This window comes from Cyprinus carpio, unplaced genomic scaffold (assembly GCF_018340385.1).
Source record: "Cyprinus carpio isolate SPL01 unplaced genomic scaffold, ASM1834038v1 S000006481, whole genome shotgun sequence".
NCBI classification, from domain to species: Eukaryota; Metazoa; Chordata; class Actinopteri; order Cypriniformes; family Cyprinidae; genus Cyprinus; species Cyprinus carpio.
The window spans coordinates 1,112,971-1,132,443 of NW_024879156.1; the positions used below are offsets into that span (position 1 = coordinate 1,112,971).

Consider the following 19,473-nt stretch of genomic DNA (forward strand, 5'->3'; position numbering starts at 1 on the left):
GAGCACAAATGACGTCGCTGTCGACTGACTTACGTCACGTCCTAGTACACACTGTCGGTGCAAGCGCAATCCTTTAAATGGTACAGGGAAATAGTTCATGCAAAATCGTTCCAGTACTTTAATACTGTACATTTTGTTCTGGAACTAAAGCGGTGCGAAAGGCCCTATTAATACTTAATAATTCATAGTACGTAATAAAATAATAATGTTGAATAATAGCTTGGAGGTATTTAATACTAGTTTTGACAAAAAATAAAAATAAATGCTTGTTTAGTGCTCTGAAACATCTTCTATGCTGGAACAATGTGTTCGCCCGTCAGGTCTTCACAAGTCACTTGACTGATAACTATTAATAACTACAAAATATAATGTTGTATTTTGACAGTAATACATACCGTCAACAGTAGATAAACAGTGTCCCTCTTGTATGCTCCCATCTTCCTCATCACAGTCAATAACTTGTTCTTCCTCATCACAGTCAATAACTTGTTCTTCCTCATCACAGTCAATAACTTGTTCTTTCTCATCACAGTCAATATTTTTTTTCTGTGGAAGTTCAAAGGACAGCTTTACAGTGGTATATAATGGTTTGTAAACACATGGTATTTGAATAGATGGTTTAAAAAAAAATCTAATAAATTAACAAACCATCCAAGTTCTTGCCATGGATCTCAGCTAATCTTCCTTCCTCAAGAGCCATTAAAACTTTGCTGATCTTGGCAAGTTGCAGGGTCTTCTCAGGGAGTCGATAGAACTCATGATGGATTCTTATGTTGTGCCCAAGAAAGTTTGCCAGCTGGTCCATCTCGGTGTCTGTCATGTTCAGCACTGTTGAAATGCTTTCGCAGCCTGGTAGATGTCAGTGCCTTGGGACCTTTTTGCACCACATGCCTCTGCAAAGCCACGGAGGCAGTCTGACCCTCGGAAATGTGTCATGGCTTCTGGTCTAGCAAACATATAGGCATTGTCTTTTAAAAACCCCACAATTCTCTCTCTGCTTAACAAGGAGTTCTAAGGAACACAGCATTTTTGGAGTCAGAAGAACTGGAACTGGCCGACCACGCTTTCCCCTGGTGATAACCCTTATGAAGCGTCTGCAGAGTTTCTTCTCCACTTCGGAGAGAGCCAGGTCCACATCTTCATATGGATCAGAAGTGTCTCTTGATAAAAACACAGACAAAGGCATGCTCACCACCTCTCCTTCTCTCCGCCAGTTAAAGAGAATCATCTGCGCTAGACACACCTTGGCCAGCTCCATCCAGGCTTTAGTAGATGGACTTTCAGAGAGCAGGTTGAACCACTCGTCTTGCACTTGACTGAGAAAAGTATGCAGTTTTTGTACGTCTTCAGTAAAGGGCATGAGAGTGGGCACATTCCACTTTGCTTCCCTGATATTCCTCAGCGCTGTAGCAGAGATCATCTCGTTCCACTCCCAAGGTTTTTTCTCCATTCTCTCACTGATGGAGTTTTGGTTCCTTGCCGCTGTCGCCTCTGGCTTGCTTAGTTTGGGACACTTCATTTACAGCGATATCATTGACTTGATTGCAAATTATTGCACAGATACCATTTAAACTGAACTGAGCTGCATGATGACATCACTGAATTCAATGATGAACTGCCTTTAACTGTCATTTTGCATTATTGACACACTGTTTTCCTAATTAATGTTGTTCAGTTGCTTTGACGCAATCTTTTTTGTTTAAAGCGCTATATAAATAAAGATGACTTGACTTGACTTGACTTATTTGCATGGACTTCTTGAAACTCAGTGGCATTCTTCACAAGCTGTTTGTCGTTAGAGATTAAGCCCTGTGCTTTCAAGAGTTTGCTTGCTTTAACCAGGGAATTTCCAAGCTTGTTTGCAAGTGATGAAATCAAGAATTTGTGGGTTTCACTGTCATACCCACATGTATACTTGACAGCTTTGACAGTCTCCTTGTACTTCTTTGGATTTACACAATCTTCCAGTTTTTTTTAAGGAGGTGACTTTCCTGGCATTGTGAATCAATCTTCCCAATTCTTGCATCTTCTCCCGCACACATTGTTTATTCTTATCTGATAGCCCACCTTTGTTTAACAAGTGCTGCCCGATTTTAGTAATTAAATTTTTTATTATATCTGTGATTGGGTCAGGATTCATGGCAGTGATTACTCCCCACAGTTGTCTAGTCATGTTTGAAGGCACAGGCCCAGTGTAGGTACACATGGACTGAACACAGTTTTTTCATGGTTTGGGAGGGTCAGATTGTGGTTGAAGTCTACAAGTTATGCATGTGTCTCCACAGGACCTTTCTTGTAAAAAGTCCTTGACAGTATGCACAATGCCTGAAATCTTCTCCCTGCACTTTTTTACGTGGTCGTTTAAATGGCACTAGTTCCCCCTTTCCTGACTCCATAACAGCTGCATTGTGAGCATAGTTTCCTCTGTTGCGAATATAATCAAGCTGTTTTTTTCTCTCCTTTGAACTCTTTGGAAAGCTTAGAGCTCTAGCCACATCAGACTTATTTACATGTGAACTTTCTAGATGCCTTGCCATCTTAGCATATGCTTTACTGCAGTACAAGCAGTAATGTCTCTTGTTGTACACTCTAGCACCATCTCTTTTTTGGTATGCACTAACAACTACACCATCGGTTGTGTTCTGACTTGAACTGGGTTCTTCTCCTGTTCCAGATGCTTCAGAAATAAGTCTGTGCATTTTGTATGACATTGTGGTGTCACAGTCAGGGCAACTCACTGAGCCAGACTGATCAACATCCAGTTCATCAAGAAGCTGACGTTTTGTCTGGTTTAGTGTAAGGCTAACATCACTGTCACTTTCGGAAGTGGTATCTGGAACGTAATCATCTGGGCCCGGTTCCCCGATAACGTTCACTCTTAGCGCACTAAGAAGACTCGAAAGATATATCTTACCAAAGTTGTTTATGTTCCTAAGTGTGTTCCCCGAAGTGTCCCTTAGGAAGCTTCTTAACACGCTGCCTCTTACGTTCGACGTTACAAAGGCGCTGTCCCAAGTGAAGGTGCTGAATTAGTTGGCGTCGATTGCTCAGGAATCGATTTTCCACTTCACACGAAGGTTCATTACGGTGTTAAGAAAGACAACACGTCCTATGCAAATGAAACATTCCTCAAATTATTACAGTAACATTTATTTTAACATAGTTTAAGTTATCCGTAAAATATAGACTATTAATTAAATTATCAAATTGTCAGTAATATATATTCACACGATATGTTGTGATGGGTAGACGAACAGGGTATCCCTCGCTAATCATCCACCCTCCTTATCCCGTTGTGCCACTTGTGCCGCTTCTTGAAATGGGTTTAACGACTTCTAAAAATTATGTAATACACTTTTATATTAATGGTAAGGTACTTTACAATCAGAATTCCCCGGATGTAATCTCCGGAATGGCGCAGAAGGGCGTTGGTGACAGTGTGGACGCACCTCCACACCGAGGTCTTGCTTATCGCTGCCATAGTTGGTGGCTTACTGGACACCACCATGCTTACCCATTTATAGATCTTAGGCATTTAGAGCCAAATTGTTTGCCAGATTTTAATTATCAAAAGTGATTGCCAATTTACCCCCTTTAATGACATTACGAAATAGCCTAGGCTAATTACCACCATATTAGTTCTGATACCAAATAAAGTCAACTTCATAAATAGGCCTGTATCCATTGCGAACATATTTTATTATTAGTCTTAAAATGTCCATAACATAAAATCATTGTTGAGCCACAACATTGTCAACATACTATAGTTTGACTTGTACTGCGCTGCGCTGATTTCTAAAGATTGCTGCACAGTGGCGGCAACTAGCGTCTTGAGCTCAAACAACGCTAAGAGAGAGATTACGAATGTTCCAGACCAACCTTACAAAAGTGTGACTTACAGAAGATATACTTTGCGTACGATTGTGTCGGGAATCATGCCATAACGTTAAGAGAGAGGTTAAGGAATAGGTTAAGAACTACTTCGCGATAAGAACGTTTTGGGGAACCGGGCCCATGAACTCTCTGGTGTAGAATCAAAGAGCTCACCAGAATCTTCAAGATTTGTGTCTTTCATCTAAAAAAAAAAGAAATCGGTAGAACTGCTGCAATTAACTGATCATTTGATTTTGAAAATAATAGCCAATGTACTGTGTCTCTGTTAATCTATTGAAATTTTTTTCCCCCTCAAGTTTGCAAGTTACATGTGATGATTTGCTGCTTCTTACTATGTTATAATAAAGTTCTCAATGCAAAAGTTATGGACAGTTGATCTGACAAAAAATATATATATCTGATCACATAATTCTGGTGTTAAAGTAAAATTAAATTGTATTCTCTGATATTTTGCAGTCAATATCACATAAGAATACTAATATTACATAAATTATTATTGATGATGAGAATGATCTGAGGAATACAAAAAAAGAAAAAGAAAAAAAAAAGACATCAAGTCTCTTTGTTGTGACAAACTTGCTATGATACTTTTAGTCCATCTCAGTCTTGGCACAAAAATCTAATTTTGGCGCTGGGTCGCAATCTGTAAACAGAAAGGATAAACAATATTTGACAGTTACTATTGTATTTGAAATTTGAAAATGAAAAAGTTGACCAGAGCTCAGAGAGAAAAAATTATATCCCCTGTCCTGCATCCTCTGTCTGAGCTCACACACACATCTTGAATAAAACGGGCCTCGTGGGGACCTTTCACACACAAAGTTATTGTTCCTTATGGGGACCAGATTCATCTAATTTCACACACCATCTCAACTCCAACACGGAGTGACTGAAAGTGTGCTGTGGGGACGTCGTGAGTGTAAATTTTAAAGCAACAATTAACCAAGAAAAAATTACTTGTGATAGACAAAACTGGCCCTAACTATTCCACTACCACTAACCTACAGGACACATGTTGATAAACTGTTGAGGGAACTAATTTACAGCAGATATGCATCAAAATATGCTCCAAAAACATGGAAAAAACAGACAGTAGACTTAGATTTCCAGTGATAAGTGAACGTACCTGTTGAGGAAACTTGGTTTGACCAGAAGCATCATCCATCTGAGTCTGTGACTGGAGAGAAGGATCAGAGTCACCTGCTGCTCTGCTATTAGCAGCAATACTGTTCTCCTGCAAGAGACAACATCAATAATGAGTAGATTTCACAACATGGAAACAAGAGACAGATCTTATGTAGATACTGAATGACCAATGAGACAGAGAGAGACAATCAACCTCATCTTAAACATTTATCACTGTCCAGCATCCTCTGTCTGAGCTCACACACACACCTTGAATAAAACGGGCCTCGTGGGGACCTTTCACACACAACGTTATTGTTCCTTATGGGGACCAGATTCATCTAATTTCACATACCATCTCAACTCCAACACTGAGCGACCAAAAGTGTGTTGTGGGGACATCGTGAGTTTAAATTTTAAAGCAACAATTAACCAAGAAAATATTACTTGTGATAGACAAAACTGGCCCTAACTATTCCACTACCACTAACCTACTGGACACATGTTGATAAACTGTTGAGGGAACTAATTTACAGCAGATACGCATCAAAATAGGCTCCAAAAACACAAAAAACATGGAAAAAACAGACAGTAGACTTAACTTTTCAGTGATAAAAGTGAACGTACCTGTTGAGGAGACTTGGTTTGACCAGAAGCATCATCCATCTGAGTCTGAGACTGGAGAGAAGCATCAGCGTCACCTGCTGAGAAGTTTTCACAACATGGAAACACAAGAGACAAATCTGATGCAGATACCAGATTTTTTTTTGGGGGGGGGTAATAACATTTTACCCAATAAGGCCACAATACAACCCCCACTTTCTAACCCCTAAATTGGTCTTCTAATAATTATTTAATGTATACACACACACACACAAAAACTGACCTAAAAGTCATAGAAATAATTGTTACAAATTATTTTCATATTTCTAATAGATTCAAATTCTAATTCAACCTTCACCCACCAAAAAGGAGTTATTCTGTATACAGTGTGCTGTGCAACTTACTTGGGTTCTCCATGGGCAGTCGTCTCCCCCATAATCGTATGTGATTTCTTCTTCTTCTTTAATGTCTTTCAGCGCAAATAAACACAGGTGTGCCTTTCCATTCACATCAATTTTCTTGATCTTACAATTTGGATGTTGGTGGTCATCGTTAACTAACCGCCTAAACGATCCATCTTCCCTAGATGCATCAATGCTTAAATTTGAGAGAAAAATTAAAAGAATAAATACAAGTGTTACAATACATCACCACAAGTCAGTGTCTTAGGCTGTATTTACACTGCATGGTTCAAGTGACCCAATTCCAATTTTTTTTCATCCCATGTGGCACAGATCAGATAAGAGCCACGACTGTTTAAGCAGGAAAGTGAAGAGCATGGATTCAGATATTCTCAGATTGGTTTCAGGCCTCATTCATATGTGAAAATAAATCAGATATCATTGGATACATGCGGACAGAACGAATCTTCCCCAGTAAATGCAAATGCTACGTCATTGAAAAGTCAGTTTTTTTTAAACATACCAGTCACAAATGAAACATCCCTATTTGAGTAGCAGAGTATTAATTTAGTTTGTTTGTGTTAAATAAAAGGCGATCTGACACTGAAATGTGTTGCTTTTTAAGCTGAGAGCTCGTTGCTGCTGTTGTCAGTGACAGTGGCTCATGCACCCCATTCATTCCACTGAAACCACAAAATAAAATGCACACACACGTGGCCTTGATATATGATCACTGATGAACGCATTTGGTTTTAATGAGGGTTTTTTTTTTTTTTTTTTAATGACTATATGATCCAAATGAACTCAGAATCTGTGACATGCTTAAATATCTAGGGGCCAGTTGCATAAAAGGTTTAAACTTGTCTTAAAAGTTAGTCATCTCATTTTTTCTTTAAGATGGGTAAAAAAAATTGTTTTAATTCGGTTACATAAAAACTTAGATTAGTTTAAGTAGAATCCCAAATATAAGACTAATTACTCCTTGGCTAACTGTTTATTGGTCACACTAGTTTCATAAGACACTGTCATAACATAGAGGCTAAGTTTATGCAACTGGCCCCTGAGTATTATTCCAATCGCAAGCTTTCAGCGGAGCTGCATACATAATCCCTGTCCTAAAGAATCTGTACTATATAATTATTTTTATGTATGGAAGTAACTATTGCATTAAAAGGTTGCTATATGAATTCCATGTCAATAAATTAAACTTAATGTACTATTGAAATTGATTCAGGATGTCATACTGTAGATGCTATTTTTAGATTGCGTCACCAAGTGCGGTGTAAAATGCACACACTGGATAAGTGTCACTCTTAAAAAAAAAAAAAAAAATGTAAGCACATTGTCAAAAAATGGATATAGTCACAAAATCAGATTAAGTCATGAAGACCTGCAGTGTAAATGCGACCTTATTTACTATAGTATAACACAAGGAATATAGCTTTGATGCAACGTGACTTCTTACCACCATGTTTTCCCTCTCCACTTAAACTCGAACATAAAAACAGCACAGGATGGGTGGTAGAGTTTTCTTCTTCTCTCCAGCTCTGCATAATTTATCAATTCACCCCTGTACTCCACAATAAAATCTCCTTTGCAAAAGGAACCTTTTGCAAATAGTCCACGTCCTGCAAATACAGCAAAAACATTTTCACCAAAAAAATAAATAAATCTTGCAGATAAAGGATGATAACTGTGCACACAGAACACATCAATAGTGGCTTATTTAAAATATTCTGCAACCAGGTTCCTAATTAACATACCCAGAAGATTTTTTTTTTTTTTTTTTTTTTTTTTTACATACTCATAAGATTATGGTTACATATTATATTAATTATTAACTGATAAATCAATCATACCAGATACCACCTTACCTTTCACCGCATTAATGTACTTCACCTCTAATTTCGTTTTGTCAGACTTTGTGACAACATGATGCATGGCATCCTTAAGAGGGCTGATTCGTGGTGGCATTTTAATCTGAAAAAAAAAAAAAAAAACAATCCAAAAAGCATAAAAATTACACTGTGATTATGGAGAAATATGCAGAATTAAACTAAGGTGTTTAATTAATAAACAGATTTGAACGTTATTGTCATGCGACGCTGTATTGTACTTCTGTAATGCAACACTGCATTACAATGTTATCAATTTATCAATGTGACAAATCAAAACTGAAGGTTACCTAAATCTAGCACAATGCTAGCGTTTAGGGCATCAACTCACTACTTTAATTTAGGCTCTAATCTCTTACAAAATGACAATCTGTTCCTATATAATCCCATCCCAGGCCTTGAGAACTACTGATATGGACCTTAACCTGCCTCCTCTTATGGACGACCTCTCCATACAAACCCTGGTTTATTTTAAATACTGTCATTACTACATCGAAGTTTAACCTTAATCATTTGCTCATTAAAAGCTAACGTTACTTTCCTTTTTTATGTTGCTTCATTTCTCTGTGAAGCACTTTGACACGAGCCCAGTAAATTAATATGACAAAAAAGAGAGGTTTTATTAAAGTAAAACCATGTTTTTTGGTGTATTGACTAACATTTATATAACCACACAAATACAATCTAAACTGATTAACAGAATCAAAACCAATTTTAATAATCGCAAAAGGTGCAATAATCCCCACCCCTCCCCCGCAGAACGCGATTTAAACCTAAATATAACCTTTCTTTAATATAAAAAATAAAGTAATTCCCCTCCTCCCTCCAGAACTAACGCAAAATGCACAGAAACAAACTTAATATGAACCGAATCGCTACATTACCAATCAGTCAGGCTAAAAATTTGATAAAGCTTTTCAGTCAAAAATTGTTCTTAAACATTAAATTGTATGATTATGCGATCGCTAATTGAAAAAAGAGAAATATTACAGGCCATACGTAGGCCTTAGCCTCAACAGTTAATTAGCACTAATGTTAACTAGCTAGCCAACGACTTTAGATCTAATTAACCTAATCTAACCTAATTTAGAATCTCCTGCAAACAATCTCCTCGAGTCGGCATCTCCTCTAAACAATCTTCTTATCGTCTGTCTGTTTGAAGTGTCCATTTAATACACATATTTTCATATTGCTGCTGATATCGTTCCTAATGAGGACGAGGAAGTGGGCGGGGCCGACCATATATGGAGAACGTGTGTGTGGAGAAGCGCGCGCAGTACCGCTCAGAAAAGTTTGGGGGCGCAGCTGAGCATTCAGGAATAAACAGCTGTGTCCCAAACTTAAGTGCATGGACTCCGAAGTGCGCATTTGAAGTGCGAATGCGCCACCGTGGCGCGACGAAGGCTGACGAGTTTCGAAAGTGACTTCAAATGTGCCCTTCATTTCCCATAAAAATGAAGTGTACATCTTATGGATACTTCGCACCCTACAATATCCCAGAATCACTTGCGTGCATATGACGAAGGTGTTTATATTAAGAGGCAGGTGAGAGTTCTGTGGAGGACTTCACATTGAAATGTAAGTATTGTGTTTTCATTTACTTAAATACCTAGCGAAAGTGTTTTTTTAGCCGGTTTTTTTTTTTTTTTTACATAAAGCCCACAAACAATAAGACAGCCACTATATAAGGCAATGGTCTTTCCCTTTGTTGTTTTTGTAATGCAGTCATGCAAGAGATGTCTACAAATGTTTTAACCAAACTTAAGCACTTCAGTATTTGTATGCATGTCCTGCTGTGTCATATTTTCTAATGTTAAGATTGAAAACCTGTCTTTTTTCATAAGTGTTTCCATTTTCTCTTGTTTTAATACTATTCTGGAGAAAGTGAGCATGTGTTTTTGTTGTTAACAGGCAAGGTTTATTTGTGAAGTGCCCTGAGACAGGTGTAACCGCACTGGGTAGTACGTTAGCTCAAATGATATATAGGGAATTTTAATAATTAATCAAGAATATGATTAATATATATATCTCATATGACAGTTACATTAAAATTACTGAAGATGAAAAATAGGTCAATTGTATATATCAATAACTCATTACAAGGCACTGTAATTTACTCATTAATATGTCAGTATTCCATTCTTCATATCAATTAACGTGATATCTTTTACTGGGAATTAATACAAATCGAACAGTGGTTTGTCCAGCAAAAAAAAAAAAAAAAAAATCAACTTTAAATAAAGTTATCACTTCTTATAATTCCAGGAAAAATAGTTTCTGGCCATGAAACCATTCTCCTGTCCTTATAAAATTTAGGTTACTGAAAAGTAACAAATAAGCTTTGTAGCTAAGATCAAACATTTCATTGACTTCGTGATGTGAGCATTTTAGACAGAGGCAATCATGAATATATATTGGATTTTAATAATTGAACTAATAATACATCAAACTACGATTCACACAGAGTAAATATGCCTATAACAATACAAACAGTAAAAACACAAATACAAGACAATAAAAAAAAAAAAAAAAAAATGGATAACAGATGAGAGAGCGAGACAGAGAGAGAGAGAGTGAAAGGGTAAGCAAGAGAAGGTGAGAGAGAAATAGGCGAGATCACAGAATGATCGCCCAGTATGGCAAAATCACATACAGTAACCTTTTGAAAGACAACAAGGAATCAGATCACCTTGAAAAGGGAATAGACAACCTTAAACAACGTTTAAATCTCTATAGAAAATAATACTTGCATGTGGGTATCTTTTTGCCTGCTAAAGACGAGCGTGCGTGTGTCATCTTTTGGAGCTGGGCGTGTTCTCTCGTGTCTTCCGGGGTGAGCAGACTCGCGTGAACTTTCAAAGGTTCAACGAACGAATCAACGAATGATTCAGAGTTCGTCTCCCTCATGTAGGGGGTGGCGAATATGAGAATAAAACTTAGTAAAGAAAAGAAAAGAAAAACGGAGATGAGAGCTCCCTAAGGAGCCATCGCGACAGACGTTCTCTCAGACGAAGTGCAACGAGAACTCTCTGTGTCAGTCTCTTATGGAGCGACTGGGTTCACGCCTCTGTTCGTGTGAACAACCAATGAACGTCCACGATCTGAAGTGGGAAAAACTTCCTTTTTCTCTGGGGAGACACCCACTCGAGTGAGTTATGGTGTTGTCAGAATTCAGCAGTTATATTCCAGCAAGATGATAATTCCAGAATAATGCATTTTACTGTAATTTCCTATGTATGAGTGGTTCGGTCAAAGCAAGATGGTTAAACAGATACCAAGAATGACAGGTAAAGGTAAGAGAAACATAAAGTTACATTCATCTGCAGAATTACACACACATTTAAAGTTTGATTTACACACGATAAAACTACAGATACTCTAATTTGATATGGGAAGACATCTAAGCACAAAAAGGAAATACAGTCAATACATTTAGAATACATTTACTCTCCTTTTTCCTTACAAGAATTCCTAGCGAGCTGGGCTTTTTCTGTTTCTCCCCAGTTGGGTCATAAAGTTTTATGACCTGGATCAGGAATTTAACCCCAGCCATGCTGGCACCAGGCCGGTCATTCAGCTTGCAGAGAGTTTGATTTACCTGCATGAGTTCAGGGGCTAAAAGCTTTGGGTTTTAGCCAAGGAATGTGCATTGTTTTAGATTCAACGAGCCATGATTCATTAATTCAGAACCAATGAATGAATGAACTGCTCATACGCTACACAGGTGAGGGAGCGAGTGGAAGCTGGTGGAGATGCACAGGGAGGACATCAAACTCAAACAAATACATTCTTCATTAGCCAAGAGAAAACAGTGGGAAAAAAATTTGTACATTACAGTTTTTCCAGTACATTTTTTAAATGTCATATTGTCAATGAAACAACCTAATTTCTGTAGTTTATTTTTGTGACGCAAGTTAAAAATGAAATGCATAAATTGTATACATTATTCATTTTTGTAATTTATTTGTAAATAAGCCTGAGTACTTTCTGTACCTTTTGTATTTTTGTGTTTTTGCATATTCACATGTGTAAATAAAAGAAAAGTGCTTATGTACATTGTTAATTTTTTTTTTTAATGTAGCTTATAATTTTTTTCACAAAACATTCTTTTATATGTTTATTTGTTTGTCCTGTAAATACTTTTTTACACATTAAAATAAATTGTTCTATACATAATAGAAAGTACTTTTACAACCATTTACAACATAGCTTAGGTTTAACATCAGAAAAACAGCATCAGTTTGAGCCCGGCCCTGCCTCCATGTGTTCTGGGGTCTTCAGGAGGTGAATCTCTTGGTGAATGGCCAGCACCTCCGACTCGGAGGACGATGCGGTGACAATGGAACGAGGGACATGTCAAACACTCTGGAGACCATCTGTATGATGTACCGCTGGCAGACAGAAGAGAAACACCAGGGTCTGGATCGTGGCACACCATCACTGTTGCCGTTCACTTCCCAGTAGATCCAGCAGCACAGTCAGGGTCTTCCTGCTCAGAAGAAACCATTAAACACCTGTCCAGCGCTGCCACATTCAGCATCTATCCTGCAGTACAGGGGTCCGGTCTGATTTAGGGAAAGAAGGAAAAGATAAATTGTTTAGAGCTATGACAACGTAATTAGTACAAGAAATATTGACATACTTTAGTAAACTACTTTTAGTAACTACCAATACCATATTGGGGAAAAACTACTAGTCATATTTAAAACTTTAGCTGAAGGGATAGTTCACCCAAAAATATAAATTACAAACCTGGAGCAACTGAAGGGTGAGTAAATGATTACACAATTTTCAATTTTAGCTGAACTATCCTTTAAGTATTATCTTGCATACTCTAATATACTTATTATATTATCTAATATACTTAATATACTAATATACTTATTAGGTATTGAGAGTAAAAGTAAAGGTATGTGCAGTATTTTCTTGAAAAAAAAAGAATTTGTCAGGATGGTTTTACATTAATAATACTGCTGCACTTCTATGTATGTTGCAGTTTACTTCTAAATATGTTCAAGATTATTAAATTTAAAGTTGCTGGACATTAAGCTGTACTATGCTCTATTTTTTTAAATACCGTTTTATTTTTATGGTTAACTGCCTTAAAAAATACTGGTTGCTAACCTGTCTACATACAGTCAAGACAATAAACTACATAAAATTGCACCTTTGTAAGATATCAGTCAGCATTTGAACTGCTATTTGTGTATTTTGTAGTTTTTCGTATGTATCATTACATTATTCAAGTAAGCTCCAAGCCAGTACCTGCATTTAATGTTGTAATTCGACAAAGATCGCAGCAAACCAGTGTAACTTACCTGGCCTCGGTCTTGGCTAAGCCTGAGGTTCATCACTGTCTCCTCCATTATGAGTAAATCATAAAAACAAAAACGATCAATTCTGGCTCCACCTATCCTGGGCAGGACTGTCCTCTCGTCAGCGCTCTTCTGGCACCGTTGCTATGCGACAGAGCACTAATCAGAAACACCTGGTGACGGAATTAGGAAATCCTGTGAAGGCAGAGCATCTCACACACTTCGGAGGTCTGGTCTTCAAAGTCCGTGGCCTTCGAAGTGTGCACACTCAACTTTGGAACACAGCTAACGTGTGTTATGGGCCATCGCTGAAACTCCGCCAAGCACCTTCACAACAGCTCCTCTACTCATTTTGGCTCACATTGGCTTTCCCTTATGGGGACCTGACTTTTGGTCCCCACAACGCAAGAGGTCCCCATGACGTGACTGTGTAAACAGACTCATGTCCCCACAACGTGATGAATACCAGAACACACACACACACACACACACACACACACACACACACACACACACATAAACCATAATCTAAAATCATAATGAACAGAAAAAAAAAGACATCAGCAGTCTGGCACAGAGAAAAGAAAATGTAAAAAAAAACCAAGATGAAGCCAGTGCACCCCCTTCAGGTAGTGATGTTCATAATCCTGTGATACTTTTGGCTGTTGACTTTAATAACATTTATTAATGTTAATTCATGTTTTAATTATCATATGATAAGCTCATTGATGACTTCCCTCCAGAAAAAGCAGGAGTGTGCCTTTGTAAGTGTGCCTTTGGAGTGTGCCTTGAAATTTGGAATGCTCAAGCATATCAGTGTTGATTTTCGGAGTGTCTATTTACACTAAGTACAATAGCCCGCCTTGTTGGCAGAAGGTTTTTACACTAACTCCACCCACCTACATGTGATTGGGCTAATCAACACAACAACAGCTTGCTGCTATAGAGTGGGGTTATTATGACGTCACTTTGTAGGCGGATTGGCTGTTAGCATGACACTGGTTCCCTTGACAAAAAACCTATAGGATTTTCCCATAGGCTTTTGGATTGTCGCAAAAAATAAGCTCTGTGTTCAACGATAGTTCATGAAACTTACACGTTTTGTCCATCAAGATAATCTTCACAAGATAATATTACTGATAAATTTTGAAGCCTAAATAAAAGCGACAGAACTTAAAAGCTAAACTTAGGCTATAAACAAACTACAGCACCAAAGTCGCTCCCCTTCAGCGTCACCACCACCACGCTTCCCACAATTTTTTCAAACTTATTTTTAACGTGTTCAGTGAAAAGGATTTACTCTGCAAATGGATTTTAATCCACGCTACATGAACCTTTTCATATAAACTGGAGTAAATACAAAACCTAGAGCCCAAACTTAAACTGAAATCCCAGCTAACAAAAAAAGGTCCCCTAAATGGCCTCTGCGAACGTCCCCCAGACATCAGCGTGTAGGGTCCCCTTGACATCGAATGTCCGTCCGTGAACATTATAAAGCGGATGTACTGCGGACCTAAACGGACATTCGGAACGTCCAGGGGACGTCCCCCTGTTTGCTGGGATGCAGGGATGGATTATTGACCGGGCCATTGGGGCCAGTGCCCAGGGGCCCTTGACTACCAAGGACCACTATCAGGAGGGGCCCTGGGCTTTAATGTTGCACGATCCAGTTTGGTACCCAATGAAAACATATGTTTATTTATGCTTGAATATATGTGTCCCTTAGCTATACAATGCCTCTTGAAGAAGGCTTCTGGTCTATGAGGGCTCTCTGGCATTCCTGTTACTATTGGGCCCTGTAAATATGAAAGCCTCCAAATCTTTTATAGAACCAGGGCTGTAGCTAGGGTATCCGGGGCCCAATGCAGGTTGTTGCTGTGGGCCCCCTTGAAAACGCATTCCGGAAGGAGGGACCCTTCAAGCCCAGGGTCCCTAGAAATGTCACCACCTTTTGCCCCACTAGAAACGACCATGTGTAGAACCATTATCTATCTTTGAGCTTCTTTCTTTGTGTAAAGGGTTTTGGAAAAAGTAGGGTACAATGGGGCTAAAGGCACCCCTGGGGTAAAAGACACTTTTGATATTATTTTCATCTAAACCACTAGATGGCACAAAAATGTGGCGTACTGTAGCACTTTCCAAAACATTTGCTTTTCAAGATGCAAGTGTATATTTGTCTGATCCTTGACATGATCACGCGTTGATTCTGTGCTTATTTGATCCTATATATATATATATATACACTGGATATCCTTCATATATATATATATATATATATATATATACACACACACACACACTGGATATCCTTCAATACTTACAGAATGTTTACTTATGAAAATTATTTTTGTTTCTGTATTTTAAAATATTTTTTTTATATTAACATTTTAATGACAGCATATTTACTGAACAAAAATTATTTTATTTTTCAAAATAAGCAGAACATAGTATAAACTTTGCTAAAGTGATAGTTTTGAACAAGTATTAACTTATTAACATTAGTATTAACATTATTTAAAAAAAAAAAAAAAAATTAGCCTAAGTATGTCACGCTACGCTGTCAGAAGGCACACGGAGTCGAGAATAATCAAGAGAGAGAGAGAGAGAGAGAATTTATTAATCCAACACAGGAGTAAATCCAACATGGAAACAGGAGGAAGACACACATACTGACTTGTAGACACGACAAACACAGACTGAAAGAACAAGGCTTATAAAGAAAGGATAATTGGGGAAACACAGGTGCATGGAATAACTAAATAAACAGGGACACGGAACACATGTGGAGGGAAAACTAGACACCTGGGAACTAATCAAACCATACACCCGAGACAGAAACTGGATCACAGGGGCAAAAACACACATAAAGAATCCAGGGGTGTGACATTATATTTGTATCAATACCGTGTGGCTTTTACCCCGTGTGTGGGGTAAAATGCCCCTCTTGCCACCTCATACATTTAAGATTTTTAAACAAAACCAACTTCAGTGTTTTATTTCCACACAAAATATTTTGCTCTATTAATGTTCAATACAACATATATATATATATTTTTTTTTTCTGCAATTATACATTTTAGGCGCAGTGAATAGCAATTTTTTTTCTTAAGGTGGGCCTTTAGCCCCATTATACCTTACTATTTGTCAGAATCAGAAAGAGATTTATTGCCATTGCACACACAAGGAATTTGTTTTGATGACAGAAAAAGCTTATAGTGCAGACTTTGAGACAACAACAGTACACAGATAGTAAAATTAAAGATATGTGAATAAGGGGCTTAGAGAGAGCAACTAAGTCTGTTTTAGTAAAGATTTAAAATTTTGGCAAAACTCACTTGGGAGCCACAGAACACGTTTTTCCATTCCAATGCACTATTTTTTTTTTTACATAGTTTTTCTATGTAAACGAGTACTAGACAGAGGAGTTTACCCTTTGCCCTCGGGTCTTGCAGTCTTTTGCAGTGTCTCGCGCATGACACAGCGTTCTAAAAACTTTAAAACACGTCTCTAGACCTAAAACACGTTTTACCCCAATTCCACCCCCTGGCATCTCATGTTTTCAAAGCAAAAAAGTTTCCAAAAAGCTTTGTAAGCCTAAGAAGTAAGGAAAAAACGATCGAACGAATTATCTTAATATTACAGTCTGTTTCCCAAAAACACTTGACTTAACTTAAGTAGCACTTGAAAATCATCGTAGATCTATGAGTGCTCTGGAGTAATCGTAAAGCCCTAAGTGCATCGTAAGAAGAATGATTTAAGCAGTCACCTGCAGGACAATCGACAGATTACACCTATAACTTTATTCAAGTGCAATATGATTATAATATAAGGATTTGATTGTACTTTATTATACATTTTGTTACTTGTTTTTGTTGTTGTTTTAATGTATAAATGAAAAACAATTAAAAAGGGCAGAAAAATAGAAATACACATCTAAATTAAACAACTGACAAACCCTATACAAACCCGATTCCAAAAAAGTTGGGACACTGTACAAATTGTGAGTAAAAAAGGAATGGAATAATTTACAAATCTCATAAACTTATATTTTATTCACAATAGAATATAGATAACATATTAAATGTTGAAAGTGAGACATTTTGAAATGTCATGCCAAATATTGGCTCATTTGGATTTCATGACAGCTACACATTCCAAAAAAGTTGGGACAGGTAGCAATAAGAGGCCACAAAAGTTAAATGTACATATAGGGAACAGCTGGAGGACCAATTTGCAACTTATTAGGTCAATTGACAACATGATTGGGTATAAAAAGAGCCTCTCAGAGTGGCATTGTCTCTCAGTAGTCAAGATTGGCAGAGAATCACCAATTCCCCCAATGCTGTGGTGAAAAATAGTGGAGCAATATCAGAAAGGAGTTTGAAGTTATCATCATCCACAGTGCATAATATCATCCAAAGATTCAGAGAATCTGGAACAATCTCTGTGCGTAAGGGTCAAGGCTGGAAAACCATACTGGATGCCTGTGATCTTCGGGCCCTTAGACGGCACTGCATCACATACAGGAATGTTACTGTAATGGAAATCACAACATGGGCTCAGGAATACTTCCAGAAAACATTGTCGATGAACACAATCCACCGTGCCATTCGCCGGGGCCAGTTAAAACTCTATAGGTCAAAAAAGAAGCCATATCTAAACATGATCCAGAAGCTCAGGCGTTTTCTCTGGGCCAAGGCTCATTTAAAATGGATTGTGGCAAAGTGGAAAACTGTTCTGTGGTCAGATAAATCAAAATTTGAATTTCTTTTTGGAAAACTGGGACACCATGTCATCCCGACTAAAGGGGACAAGGACAACCCAAGTTGTTATCAGCACTCGGTTCAGAAGCCTGCATCTCTGATGGTGTGGGGTTGCATGAGTGCGTGTGGCATGGGCAGCTTACACATCTGAAAAGGCACCATCAATGCTGAAAGGTATATCCAAGTTCTAGAACAACATATGCTCCCATCCAGACTTCGTCTCTTTCAGGGAAGACCTTGCATTTTCCAACATGACAATGCCAGAACACATACTGCATCAATTACAACATTGTGGCTGCGTAGAAGAAGGATCTGGGTACTGAAATGGCTAGCCTGCAGTCCAGATCTTTCACCCATAGAAAACATTTGTTTCATCATAAAGAGGAAGATGCGACAAAGAAGACCCAAGACAGTTGAGCAACTAGAAGCTTGTATTAGAAAAGAATGGGACAACATTCCTATTCCTAAACTTGAGCAACTTGTCTCCTCAGTCCCCAGACGTTTGCAGACTGTTATAAAAAAGAAGAGGGGGATGCCACACAGTGGTAAACATGGCCTTGTCCCAACTTTTTTGAGATGTGTTGATGCCATGAAATGTAAAATAAACTTATTTTTTCCCTTAAAATGATACATTTTCTCTCAGTTTAAACATTTGATGTAATCTTTGTTGTATTCTGAATAAAATACTGAAATTTGAAACTTACACATCATTGTATTCTGTTTTTATTCACAATTTGTACATTGTCCCAACTTTTTTTTGGAATCGGGTTTGTGTATATATTTATGTAAAGTATAATATTATATGTATAATAAAAATATATTATATCTGAGTTGTCTGGAACACAGCATTACGTAAACATTTTAACAACCGAGCTTGTACTACAGTTATGAACCATTCTAACGTGACATTTCAGCACTTGACAAACGCATAGCGACTCCTAAGTAGCACTTAAAGCACGGCTACGTGCCATTGTGTTAAGTGCATTTTTGGTAAATGCACGTGAAACAATAACAAACGATCGCAAAATGACTCGTAGAAAACACTCTTAAGATCTATCGTTATCAGGAAACCGGGCCCTGGCCCGATAACGACTGATCAAAGCGATTAAGAGCATTTTCTACGAGTCATTTTACGATCGTTCCTTATTGTTTCACGTGCATTTCCCAAAAATTTCCCACTTAAAACAGAGTCGATATCTGTTTGTCAAGTGCTGAAATGTCACCTAATAGAATTGTAGTAGCCTTCTACACGCTCATTTGAAATGTAAACCTAATGCTACATTCTAGACAACTTGGAAATAATAACTATAACACAATATTATTATAATACAATATTATTATCTTATACTTTACATAATAATATACTTTATATAAATATATACATATATTATAGTACTACAGTATGTAATATAGAGACATTATTTCCGGGTCCAATACATTCCTGGTTTTCGTGCATGTCAACAAGTCATTGACAGAT

The 19,473-nt window shown here is 37.7% G+C and overlaps 2 long non-coding RNA genes across 2 annotated transcripts; both read right to left on the minus strand.

The window, feature by feature from the left end:
* Positions 1–4,022: 4,022 nt before the first annotated feature.
* Positions 4,023–5,694, minus strand: LOC122143680. The gene is made up of 3 exons (XR_006159312.1): positions 5,647–5,694; positions 5,021–5,128; positions 4,023–4,537 (listed from the first exon to the last, which is right to left on the minus strand). It is a non-coding gene; the product is annotated as an uncharacterized LOC122143680 (long non-coding RNA).
* Positions 5,695–5,709: 15 nt separating this feature from the next.
* Positions 5,710–7,987, minus strand: LOC122143679. The gene is made up of 3 exons (XR_006159311.1): positions 7,489–7,987; positions 6,027–6,219; positions 5,710–5,723 (listed from the first exon to the last, which is right to left on the minus strand). It is a non-coding gene; the product is annotated as an uncharacterized LOC122143679 (long non-coding RNA).
* Positions 7,988–19,473: the final 11,486 nt, after the last annotated feature.